The following is a 13,618-nucleotide window of genomic DNA, read 5'->3' as shown; positions in this document are numbered from 1 at the left end:
GTTAGAGGGAACGAATAAAAGAAAAAACTGAAAGCTTTCAGGTTTTATAGTACGCCCAAAGGGACTTTAATTAACGTTTTGTATGGTACCTTTATTTATCAAATACAATGTTCTTCTCACTTAAACCATAAATTTCAATTCAGCAACAGCAATATCACAAAATAATTTAAAAAGAGCATTTCTTTAGATTTTCCGATACACAGTCTCGCTCGCTGGAGATAAAAATGCTTTTTTTTTTTTTTCCCCGTAGAGTGTTGCCACAGCTTGCTTTGAAATCGTTGAATTTGTTGCTCAAAAACTCGTTAAAGTTTTACAAAATAGGAAACAGATAATAAAACAAATTCCAAATTCTGGCTTCCATATGCCCATATTCGAATTACGTTATTCAAAGTTGTTTTATCACAATGCGAGAAACATACATACATTCATTATTTCTTTAAAAATAAGGCAGGGATATAATATTTAGTGGCAACAATTTGAAAAGCGTAACGCCGTTTATAGTGAACGAACGCAAAATGCCAAAACTAAATTAATAGCCCTGCTGGACAAACTGGCCCTTTGGGTTAAAAAATGTGTAGGGTTACGCATTCAGTTTATGAAATATTTAAAAATTCGTTATAAACAAATCACTCGAACGATACCAAATTACACAGCAACAGAGGTAAACCCAATAAATTTTTTATAAGCTTTTATTTACTTTGTTTATTAGAATTTTTTCATCGATTTTTAACTTTACTTCTTGATAAGTATCGAGCTAAACGCATTATTTGTTGATGAGAATGCAGTGTGGTGAAGGGAACTTTTTTTTTTTTCAAAATTCGATTTAAAAGTTTTTTATTTAATGTTGAAACAATTTTTTGTAAATACCTTCATTTAATGAACAAATTATATCAGAATTTTAGTGATAGAGCGGAAAACATTCTTTTCAATGAAACGTGTTTGGGAATTGTAACTTAATTTCCAAATTTTTGGTGAATTTTTGAAAATCGAACAATTTTTTAGGCTATATTGACGTTTATGATTTTAAAATTACAGCATCTGAAAATGTATTGAATATAAAGTTTTGAAATTTTCACTGATTCTAAAACAGATTTTTCTCCCGGTTGTAAAACAAGAATGATAAACAAATATTTAATTGAGAGAATTTCTCCATTTTTTTAAAATTTTATTTATTAAATTTGTTGCAGTCTGAATCAGACCGGGGAAAAAGTTTTGAAGTTTGCCATCTTGCCTCACTTTATGACGAACAGATGATATTCATTTTTTTCTCTTAAGTTCAAGTAAAATGCTCATTAAGTAATATTGCTATTACATCGAATTTCCGAAACTGAATATTCAAAGTTTTCTCAATTCTGTGAATGACGTTCAATTATTTTTCTTTGATTCATAATTTTATTATAATTTATTGCTTTTGTTTTAATAATGACTGAAAATTTCATCATTGGTAACACACGTAACTCTTACCCCAAAATGTGCATCTATAAGCAGAATTTTGAATGCCGAATTTGTTTTTTGATTTATTTCGTATTGTGAATTTTTTTAATTATCATAGCGATCTGAAAGCGAATTATGACAACACTGATCGAAATAGAACATTTAAATCTCCAAGGCGCGAGACTATTGTTATTTAAATATATAATATATGCTACTTCTGAATTAGTATTTATTCGGCGTGTTATTGTGTCTTAATATAATATATGTATAATTAGTCTTTCAATTTTAATCAACAAACACAACGATTTAAAAGCAATGTGTTAAAACAAATCTGAAAGCTTTCACATTTTACGTTACGTTCAAACGGGCGTTTTTTTCCCCTCGTTTACAGACACATACGCGTTTTGAAAGCATCTGGTCTAACACTACTTTGGGCTAGGAATACTTACAAAAGAATATCTTTAGAATTTCTGAGGACAGTCTCGCGCGTTGGAGATAAAATTTTTTTATTCCTAATAGTGTTGCCACTGCTTGCTTTCGAATCGTTGAGTTTTTTAATCAAAAAATCCTTAAAGTTTTACAAAATATGAAACAGATAATAAAATAAATTCCAGAGCCCGTGTATCGGATGGAGGACTGTTATTCAAAATTTGATGATTCTAGGTGCAATTTTTTTTTCACATGAAAAGCAAACATATGTTCATGCAGATTGTTTATTACTTAGTTTCTTTAAATGTTCCTGGGTAGTAATATTTGGCGGAAAAAATTTTAAAAGTGATACATCGCACTTAAGTAATTCGTTGCAAATGTCGTTTGGAGATTACCGTATTTACTCGCATAATAGTCGCACCTAGACTTTCGCAGTGAAAAATCGGCAGAAAAAGTGCGACTATTACGCGAGTAAACACGGTGATAGGCCTTTTGGACTAACACGTCTTTGGGCTAAAAAGAAAAAAATTACCTTCCATTCCAGCTTGTAAGTAATGTAATTCAGTAAAACTAAGCTATTTAACGTTCATACTTAATCAGTTTGTTATTGATTAACAGCATTTAACACTGTTATTTTTTAGATTCCTTTTTATATAATAGTAAAGGTTATTAAGTTATTTGAAATTTATCTCTTTTTTGCAGAAATTCAGCAGCGAATATTCGTTCGGAATGCCGTTAATAATCATAGTCACATGTTTTCCGTAGTCATATGTTTTTACATGTGATTTTTTGTAGCAGACGATCGGGCGTTGAAATAACAATATCTGGTTTCGACATTTGAGTTGACTGCGCGTCTTGCATTTGAAAATGAATGTTTGCACGATTGCACCTGTCCTTATGTCATCGCTCATTAGGACAGAACTGCGACGTATCTGCACCATCACAGCAACAAACACTCGTGGGAGGTCTCTGGTTGTTGAAACAAAAGGCCTCATTAGGCAGTTCCTCATTTGTAATAGGTAATGTTTATTCGTGGCGTATATCTTTCTTCCCCCTTTAATAGAAGATAATATAATAATCAAGTGGAATAGAAAACGTTTGCCAATGAATATATTCCCTGGTCTTTTGCTCACGCTTTTGTATGAATTTTGCTTAAAGTATGCAGTGCATATTTATGTTGTGCATATTTCCAAAAAGTTTAAATTGAACATCGTGTAAATTTTCTTATATTGTTACGTACTACGGGTTCGTGGATTTGGAGTAATTGATGATAACTCTTGATGAAGAATCAAAACACAATTTATTCGCCAGTATTAAACAGGACATTTCCAGAGAAACAATTACAAGCGTCGAAAACCTATGATAAATACGTTGTAGCTATCGGCAACAGAGACTTCAGGATATAACGGTGAAGACGACTTCACGGTAAAACGCTAAGTACAGCTCCCGACTCGGCCGATCACTCTCGAGCTAATCTTTGAACTCAAAACACTACTGAATTCAAAGTACTACTACTTCGCGTGCAGGCAGGATACAAGTAGCTTTAACCTACCTTCGAGAATATTCTCGAGAAAACTGGTAAGAATGCGTTCTAAAAGGTTCTCGCTCGGTCTATGGCATATCGCCGATTTTGTTGCCAAATGGGCGATTTAGCCCGAAATATGGCAATTCAGCCTTTCCTTGTCACTTTCTGGCATGCGGGGAAGCTATCTTACCGCAGCTGGGCATTTCGCAACAGTATTATAAATTAACAGTTCAAAGATAGCTGAAATATGAAATAATTAACAGAAGAAAAATAAAATCTAAAAGCTTTCAGATTTTATATTACGCTCAAAGAGGCGTTTTTTTAAACTTTTTTTTGCGTTACCTTTATTTATTAAATAACACGTTCTTTGCACTTAAACCATAAAATTCAATTCAACAATAATATCACAAAATAATTTTAAAAAGAGAATTTCCGATAAACTATCTCGCGCACTGGAGATGAATATGTTTTCTTTTCCGTACGGTGTTGCCATTGCTCGCTTTGAAATTCTTGAGTTTGTTAATAAAAAATTTTGACAAAATGTGAAATAGATAATAAAGCAAATTCCATATTCGGGCTTTCGAATGCCCATATTCGAATGGAGGTCTATCCTATTCTCAGGCCAGCTGCTTTCAGCTGTGGAGGGAGTATTTTGTTTTCTTCCTCGTATTTTTATCCTTTGAACTTTTTTTTAGGGGAGCAGGTTAGTCCAAAGGGGCAATTTGCCCTAAAGGACTCGTTTTGGCATTTTACGTTGGTTCACTATAAATGTCCGATTCACTTTTCAAATTGTTTCCACCCAATATTATCGCCCTGTATTTATATTTAAAGAAATTAAATAATGAAGAATCTGCATAAATGTATGTATGTTTCTCGCATTGTCATAAAACAATGGTACCTAGAGCCATCCAATTTTGAATAACGTATGTTTCCACCCTAATATGGGCATCTGAAACCCCAAATTTGGAATTTGTTTTATTATCTGTTTCATATTTTGTAAAACTTAAAGTGAACGAATTTTTGATCAGAAAACTCAACGATTCAAAAGCGAGCAATGACAACACTCTACGGGGAAAGGAGGAACCATTTTATCTCCAGTGCGCAGAACTCTATATCGGAAATTCTAAAGATATGCTCATTTTAAAATTATTTTGCGATATTGCTGTTGAACTGAATTTTAACGTTTAAGTGCGAAAAACACGATATTTAATAAATAAAGGTAACACACAAAATGTTAAAAAAACGCCCCTTTGGACGTAATTCAAAATCTGAAACCCTTCAGATTTTTTAAAATTAATTTTTAAAAAATTTTAACCTTTGAGAGTTCTTTTGTTTTGTAAGCAATTAAGGCTATGTGTCAGCCAGCTATGGAAAATAAGTTTAATTTTCTTAAACGAATGGAAAACCGAAGGGTGCAGATAATTGGTTTCTGTTTTCCTTCTTTCTTTTGTGTTCATGATTCGAGTTGTCCATTCAAATGCGATTTTACTGAGTTTGGAGGGGGGGGGGAGAAATCAGCAATTTGAATAAACTTTCAGGCTCGAAAACCCTCGCAAAATTAATTTTTGAAGTCTAATTATTTTTCGATTCTGAAACTCTTTTTATCTTAGAGTTTTGTTTGGAATATTTTTTTCCGATTTTTTCTTCGAAAAGCTATATTGTATTGTTCCCCCTGTTTTCCCAAACTTCTAATTGACTCAGAATGAATAATGAATTTTTAACTTTTCAGTCAAGATAATATTTTTGGTTTAGCTTAAAATAGGAAACTCAAAGAAAGTCAAATTTATATCAATTTTATTAAAACTAAAAATCTTAAAAAAATATTACTTGAGAATATATGTTCTATAAAACCTACTTAAAAAGTGACACATAATTTTGGATAGAGCTTTCCAATATCAGTATATAAATACATACGGATGTAAAACATAAATATAAAAAACATTAAAATTATATTAAATAATATATAATATTTTCAGTTCTTTTTCAGTATATTTCAGCAGTTTATGTATGTATTTCCTCGTGTATCCTCCCCCCCCAGATTTTTAGTGCCAGGTTCTGAAAATTAAAAAAATATTCGAGTAATTTTCTCTTTTCTGAATACCTTTAGAGAACAAGCTTCCTTAATTTTAAATTTGTGTCGTCCACGTGGAGATTGTTTCCGTCTTACTAACGAACATCGTAAAATACATGCGAAACTCGCGCCGAACCTTTTCCTTCTAGCTGTTGACCTTTTTGCAACCTAACATAAGAAACGATCCATCACAGCGTTGCAAACGCGAACTGACTGACATCCAGTTTACGATTTCGCTGTGTCAGCTGCTTATTTATCTTTTCAAAGTATTTATCGATGATTTGAGGCCTGAGAAGTAGCAAAGTCAACAATAAAAACAGGCGAGGTTCTACAAGGAGGTAGAAACGAAGATATCTCATTAGATATTGTTAAGCTGATATTACTATGTATTCTTATTGATTTCTTTTAAAGAAAAAAATATTTTGATAGTTAACAGTCGTTTGTCTTTAATTACTTTTCACGTATAGTGTTCTTAACTGTAACCGTGCCCTTCGAAAACTAAATTACACGCATAATTTCCCCCGGACGATAAAATTCGTTAAAAAAAGTTTCGGACGATAAAATCAGCAAAAAATATGCGAGGAAATGCTGTAAAATATCAGTCAAGGCTTAAATTCAACTGAAGGACCACCAGCGTTCGAGTGGCGTTGCCAAACACTGGTAGTTTGAAATGGGTGTGATTCAAAATGAATGGGCTGACTGCATGGGCGTTTTTGTGGTGTAATGTGTACATGAGCCAGTTTCCTTTAGAAAGTCCTCCACGAATTCATACGTCCTCTTAAGCAGATAGCTCTCAAGTGCTTTGTTGTAACTAAATAAACTATAAATTCAGCTGGAGCCAACAGAGTTCAGTTTCCGGGTGTAACTATATTTCCAGCCAGAAAGCCAAATCCAGTAGCGGATATTTCAATCTATTGTTCTATTGTTTACCATTAATTAAACTAATTTAAAAATTTTTTTTGTTTTTCTCTGTACTTGTTACTTTATTTTAATTATAATATTTTGCAATTCACTACTTTATTTTTGTTCACTTTTCCTGATAATCTTCCATAGAGCTCCAGCAATTTTAAGTTTAGGAATTAAGTGCCGCCTTGCCGCCAGACACTAAAAAGCAGCCTCGCCTTCTCCGGGATTTGAACCCGGGTACATTGACACAGCAGTTAGGGTCACTAAACACTCGGACGGGGTGCCAGTAGGCAGCAGAAATTAGGGACGGCAAAATCTTTAGAATTTAAGGATGTGCAGGTAGGCCAGGTTTATAGCCGGTGTGATCTCACCGAGAGGCAGAGTTTAGTGGTGAAAAAATTTCTGGAATTTAGAAAACTACCTAGCAGTAAAATTTAGGGACGAAACAATTTTTAGGATTAATGACAAGAAGTTGTGCGCAAGTTAGTGATGGAGGTACGTTGGATGGTACGTGATGGAGCAACACCCAGTTTTTCATGAATTTTGCTGTTCCGAACATACCATGGACTCTTAGTTGGCATGAATATGCCCGCACAAGATGGTATAATAAGTGGTGATAGCTTTAAGTGATAATTTTTATTGAATTATTGTTTGCTTGTTTACGCCTAAGTGCAGATTTTCATTGTTTTTAGTTTATTATCAGATAAGAGAATGCTGTTCCGGGAAATTAAAGGAATATGCGCCGGAACTTCTGCTGCATAATATAAAACGTGTGTATTTCGTTTAAGTTAACCCTATATTTACGGAGGAACTTCTGTTTAAGTTGCCCTTCGGTTAGTTTGACGTAAGAAAGGTCAAGGACGTCTTTGATTTCATTATCCTCTTATAGCGGTATGACCTAGCGCATTGCATTGTTCATCCTTTTGGTGACCTTTGCCCAGATGGGATATTTCCACTTTTTCCCTATGACTTGCCTTTTCTTTTCTACCACACTTTCTAATCGAGAACGTGTTTTTGTTTGCCGGAAGCGTCACCCATTCCTTAGCTCCTGAGTAAGTGCTCTTTTATAACCGCATTGGATGTTTTCTAGAAATGATCTGTGCCTGAAGCAATGTTTTGCTGCCCCCTTCTAGGACAAAGGCCCGCGAATTTCGTTCGCTGTCCATTCCTGATGAAAGCGTGGAGTTACTAGCTTCTAGAGTTTCTCTTCGTGTTCCTCGTGATAGTGACATTTCACAACGCTCTGGTTATTTTCAGCAATATACCGGTTCCCGCACCACCGCGTTATTAGTTCCAGTACTGCATTTTAGGTAAGGATTATTTTGCGTTATTTTTAACACATATTTCTTTTAGTGATAATTTTTATTGAATTATTGTTTGTTTGTTTACATCTAAGTTCCGGTGATACCTCTGTTCTGAGGTGAGGACTGGAAAACCCATTTTATGTTTACACCTAAGATAATTATAAATATGACGATAATTACTTAGTTACCAATAAACTAAGTAATTATCGTCATTGACCGGAGATTAATTGAATTTTCAAGGGAAACAAAATAAGTTTCTAACTATCAATTTGTATATTTAGTGGATTAATTACATTTCTTCGTGACCTCATTTGACACGTGTATCATTGATACCGGCGTTTCTCAAGTGGGGACCATTTTTATAAATTAGAACGGTCTGCGGACCATCTTACTCTTGTACCCTTCGATAGCGATTTATTTAGCCCGTGTTACTACCAGTATACTAATATTTTTAAAACAGAATTAATTTAAATTCATTCAGTTTTTATTACATAGTAACCTAACAGAAGAAAAAATATATGTATTATATTAATATATATTAATTTAATTTGTTTGTCTTATCTTATCTCGTTCATTTGCACTTTGGCAGCTGAAGCGGATGGTTCGGTAGTAAAACCATCGAAACTAGTCTTGGAAAATTTGACAACATAACGCTTATTTACATACTGTTTACAAAATAACGCTTTAGTTCCCAAGAATTGAAACTGTTTTCATCAAAATAATGGCATTTTGAATTTAACCTCATGATATTTGTGCTGTTGTAAGATTTTCCAGTCTTCCGTATTATTCAAAAAAGGAATGATTTACGAGTGCGTTCGTTGCAGTGTGGCAAGACGGTGCCACCTAGAACCACCAAATTTTAAACACATGTAGTCTTGTACTCTTACACGTGCACCTCGAAACTAGAATTAGTTTTTACTAATTCCATATTCTGTACGAATTTAGTGAATTTTACATTAAAAAAAAATTCTTAAAATTAATTGCATATGTTATTTTTGCGTACACCTAGTTGTAAGATGCACGCGTCTTCTATGATCTCTAGCACGAGAGACTAAAGTTCGGATATTTCACACAACCAAAAGTCTGAAGCACCTCCCCCCCCCCACAAAAAAAATCTAAAATAGCTTTTAGATTTTGTATTACTTCCAAAGGGGCGTTTTTTTCACTTACACATTTCGAGAGTCTTTGGACTAAAAATATTTAAAAACACCATATTTTTAGATTTTCCGGCAAACAGTTTCGCACGCTGGAGCTAAAAGTATTTTATTCCGCACATTGTGTTGCCACTGCTCGCTTTGAAGTCGTTGAGTTTGTTAATCAAAAATTCGTTAAATTAAAAAAAAATGTGAAATTGATAATAAAACAAATTCCAAATTTAAGATTTGAGCTTCCAAATATCCATATTCGGGTGGAGAACTACGTTATTCAGAATTCGATGGTTGTAGGTATTTTTAATACGTACTTTCATTCAGATTCTTCATTACTTAATTTCTTTAAATATAATACAGGGCGATAATATTTGATGTCAACAATCTGAAATATGATACATCCGTTTAAAGTGATTCTACACAAAATGCCGGTTCAAGACTAATAGCCAAGTGCTAACGCATCTTTTTTTTTGGGGGGGGTGAGTAAATATTTTATTGTTCATTTGCGATAATTTACTAACATTATTTTAGACAGGTCATTTCGTTTTTCAGTGCATGAAAACATGATATTTACTTATGAATGAAATTGGACCAGCCCCTTCTTTCCTTCACATTTGCCATCAATGCATTTGTATTTTTTTTACTATGTTATTCTATTTTTCAATATATGTTGATAATATGCCGAATATCGATTGCTTCTCTATTATTTATGTAGTAAAATTCTTCACACACACCCTTACCAATGCAATAAACTGGCGAATGCTCAGAAAGCATTGAAAAAGTTGAAAAGAAAGGAGTGTAATGGTAATGCCATAAAATTTAGTATAGATTCTACTGAAACATAATGAATACTGAGGAAATTATGCCCGAATTACTAGAGAGAGTCCCGCTAGGAAATATCTGTGCCAGTGAGGAAGGAATATTTTTCATTTCGAAAATTGATTAAGTATTTTTAGTCTAGTTCGAAATGAGATCTATATGGACTTAAAAAAGGAACAAGTAATAGTTTTATTCACATAAATTTGTTCAGAATGACTAATTTCTGAATTTTCCCATGACCAAAATATATTTGCAACATAAAAGTAAACTGGATTTGTATTTTGATAGTTTTTTGTTATACTTTGTTTACAAAATTATCGGATAAGCGGTGGATATTGTACCAATGCTTTACAATCCTTGGGAATTTTGCTTTGTGTTTTGACTATATTCCATATTGTTACGAAACGGGTAAGATAGCTTCCCGCAAAGCGGGTTTAGGGTTGCCAGATTTGGTGCGAATTTGCCCATTTAGCAACAAAATTGGCGATGTGTCATAGACGAATGGAGAACCTTCGAGAACGAATTCTTAGCGGTTTTCCCGGGAATGTTCTCGAAGGCAAGTCTAAAGCTATATGTATATATATACCCTGCTTGTACGTGGAGTAGAAAGTATGTTGAGTTCAGAGATTAGCTTGAGACCGAATCGGGAGCTGTACTTTGCTGCTTCGCCGTGAAGCTGTCTTCCCTGTTATAGCCTGAAGGCTGTGTTCCTGTTTATTTCAGCGTGTTTAACGTCGTTTTTCGACGACTGTAACGTGTCTTTGGAACTCTCCAAATTGTGAAATACTGACGAATAATTTTGATTCTTCATCAAGTGTTTCGATTCACATCAAGCACTCCAAATCCATAAACCCGTAGAACGTAACAATATTTTGCTAAAATTTACAAACACCATTTCTGTAAGTGGCAACCATGATCGTGTATATGCATTTCATTTAACCAAAATAATTAATTAAGTTAAACGAGATTATTAGAATGCGGCAAAGCACACGAAGACTATTCGTCTAAAGGGAGGTATATCCTTGTCTTGGACTTTAAAAGTCGGTTGAGGGAGTATTCGCTTCAGGAAAACACCCATGCAGCCAGCTGGGTTGCCAAGTCGAACTACTAGTGTTCAGTGGTTTTAGCCGTTTAGCCATCGGTGAGCTTAGCAGAACGTGATTTAAGATGCTAAAACAATCCACCTCCTTCGCGAAGTAAAAGTGAATAATTTCTTTTTTCCAAGTTTTTGCTCCACGAAGAAGAGGGATCGGTTCGGATATCCGTCGAAGTGTGCAAAGCTTTTCTGTAACTAGTCTTTATAGACTAGTCTTTATAGACTAGTTAGCTCCAGTGAATCCTGGTCATTTTAATATCCAGAACACTTTTTTTTTGTCTATAGAATATGGTTAGCATATCACGAAGTTTGAAAAGCGTAATTGCCGCGTTTTACGAGGATTGGTTCTATAAATGTCATTATGAACTAGTTTTACTTAAGATTCTCCGCTGTCTGTGTATTTGTAGTATTAGCTGTGCTTACCTGCATGTTTTAGTGATAAAATAAACTTTTTGTGTTTCAGCAGGCGTATATAACTTACCTTAATGAAGGCTGAATTTTCTGTTCAGGCGGGTTTACGATACTTTGTCATGCAGGCACACCTCTTGAAAAATAGTTAATTATAGGGGCTTAATAGTTTTGATGACTTCTGCGTTGGATGCTATGGAAATGAACACCTGTGTTCGCACTTCCCAAATGAGAACAGAAATACGCCGTCTCAATTAACCTTTACATTCCTTGCATAATGTCACTCGACGTTTCTTTTTCCTTTATTGGAATCGCAATTACCCGAAAGATGTAGATTTAGGCATATTGCAGAACTCGAATATAGAATAAAATAGAAGACCGTAACTACAACAGAACCTGCTTAAGAAGTTTTCCAAGGGACCCGAATAATAATAATAATAGTAATAAAACTTCGTTAAGCGAGAACTTTCTTTCTCTCTTCTTTTTCCATTCCCCTTTCTTTCTTTCTTTCTTTTTTTTTAAATGATACTTATTCAAAAAAACAAGTTATTAACACGCACTGCCAAATTTTTTACCTTTCTAATTATTAGCCCAAAGGACCTTAGCCCAGAAAGGCTATTAATTTCGTTTTCGCATTTTGCGTCGAAAACTTTAAAAGTCTGAATCACTTTGTTCACAGAAAGAACTAGACTTTATAAGTTAGTTAAATTTTATTTAAATAAATATGCAAAATCGAGCAGAATGGTTTGCATTTATGTTAAGTTTTGTACACGTTTTTCGTAATTTAAAATTTTATTCGCTAATTAATTATAAAACATTAAGCGTTCTAGAAACAAACTGTATCATTTAAGGAAAAACCGAAATCAAACTAGGAAAGTTAGACAAATGGGGTTCTTTTTGCTGAACTGTCATGTTTTCTACGTCACAATCTGTAAAAGAAAGATGAAAGGGAATGGTCCTTAACTTGACAGCCTTTCTTTCCATCTTAAAATGGCTAATTCGTTTTGAAAATTTTACTAACCATAATGATAATGGCGAGTGTTATTCGAAAAGGACTGAGAACAATAGGAAAAGTCCATCGCGATGTAAGATTTTATGTTAGTTAACATGTTCTAATAAGTTAAACCTTTACTGGAATTTCTCCTTTCCGTAGTCCTTCACAGAATGCAAATCAGTTATTGTGCATTTAAGCGAGGGTTGAATGTCTTAGAGATGGAGTACTTGTTTAAGGGAAAACCGCAATGTAACACAGGATTGGTCACATTGCAATATTTGTCTTCGCCAGTTTTCCAGTGCCGCCAGTGAAGCAAAATGCGTGGTTTACTGTACCGTTCGCTTTTACCCATCAGCCCCGGTGGTGTTGTCTTTATGGGTAGTACAGTTGAAAGCCGCCCAGACGGTATAGTGGTTAGGGAATCCTGACTGCGATATCGAAGGCCCCAGGATCGAATCTCGGAGAATGTATCTCGGTATGGATGTAAAATTGTCTATCCTTTCAAAAGGCAAAAGTGGCCCACCTATTAGGTGCCCCCATAATAAAGAGACCACCACATCTGGCCTTAGGAGTGGCCAATGCTGGCATAGGTAAGCGCCCGCCATTGGAGATAGAAAAAAATAACATAGTTATGAAAGTTTCAAGCGTGAAGCCCTTTATAGGTGTCAATGAAGCTCTGTTAGAGCTGGATATATTCGCGAGAATAAATAACTAAAGCATCAGAGCATTATAGATAGAGCCAAAGAATATGTATATACATGTAGAATATGTATAACAATGTTATATGTGTAGAAAATGTATAACAATAAAACACCACCAAAAAAAAAAATCTGAAATGTTTCAGATTTTAAATTACGTCCAAAGGAACGTTTTGTGTTGTTACCTTTATTTATTAAATATCTTTGCACTTAAACCATAAAATTTAGTTCAATAGCAATGTCGCAAAATAATTTAAAAATGAGCCTATCTTTAGAATTTCCGATACACAGTTCGACGCGCTGAGGATAAAAAGATCCCCCCCCGTAGAGTGTTGCCATTACTCGCTTTTAAATCGTTGAGTTTGTTACTCAAAAATTCGTTTAAGTTTTACAAAATATGAAATCGATAATAAAACAATTTCAAATTTGTTATTTCAAATGCCCATGTTCGGAGTAGAATTACGTCATTCAAAATTGGATGGCTCTAGATACCGTTGTTTTATCACAATGCGAGAAATATACATACATTTATACAGATTTTTCATTATTTAATTTCTTCAAATATAATGCAGGACTCTAACATTGGGTGGCAACAGTTTGAAAAGTGAACCGGCATTTATAGGAGTCCGGCGCAAAATTCCAAAACGAAAGTCGGGACTCAAATCCCTTTGGACTAATAATATACGTAGAATATGTATAACAATATTGTATATATGTAGAATATGTATAAGAATATTGTATATGTAGAATATGTACAGCAGAACTCCAATTATCCGAATCAAATAG

At 34.1% G+C, this 13,618-nt stretch overlaps 1 protein-coding gene across 4 annotated transcripts in view; it reads left to right on the top strand.

Moving 5' to 3' along the window:
- Positions 1 to 13,618, top strand: part of LOC118200301 (beta-1,4-glucuronyltransferase 1-like) — a 215,507-nt gene that overhangs the window by 136,445 nt on the left and 65,444 nt on the right. The window contains exon 1 of one of the 4 annotated variants that reach the window (XM_035372256.2): positions 7,530 to 7,675. The exons of the other annotated variants lie outside the window; for them this stretch is intronic. The gene's annotated coding sequence lies outside the window, so the exon portion shown is untranslated. Of the gene's footprint in view, positions 1 to 7,529; positions 7,676 to 13,618 lie in introns of those variants that run through there. 4 annotated transcript variants of the gene reach the window in all.

The sequence above is a fragment of the Stegodyphus dumicola genome, chromosome 2 (assembly GCF_044657685.1).
Source record: "Stegodyphus dumicola isolate Sdum_Otavi_A_Nest chromosome 2, ASM4465768v1".
Lineage (NCBI taxonomy): Eukaryota > Metazoa > Arthropoda > Arachnida > Araneae > Eresidae > Stegodyphus > Stegodyphus dumicola.
This window is presented reverse-complemented; position numbering and strand designations above follow the sequence as displayed.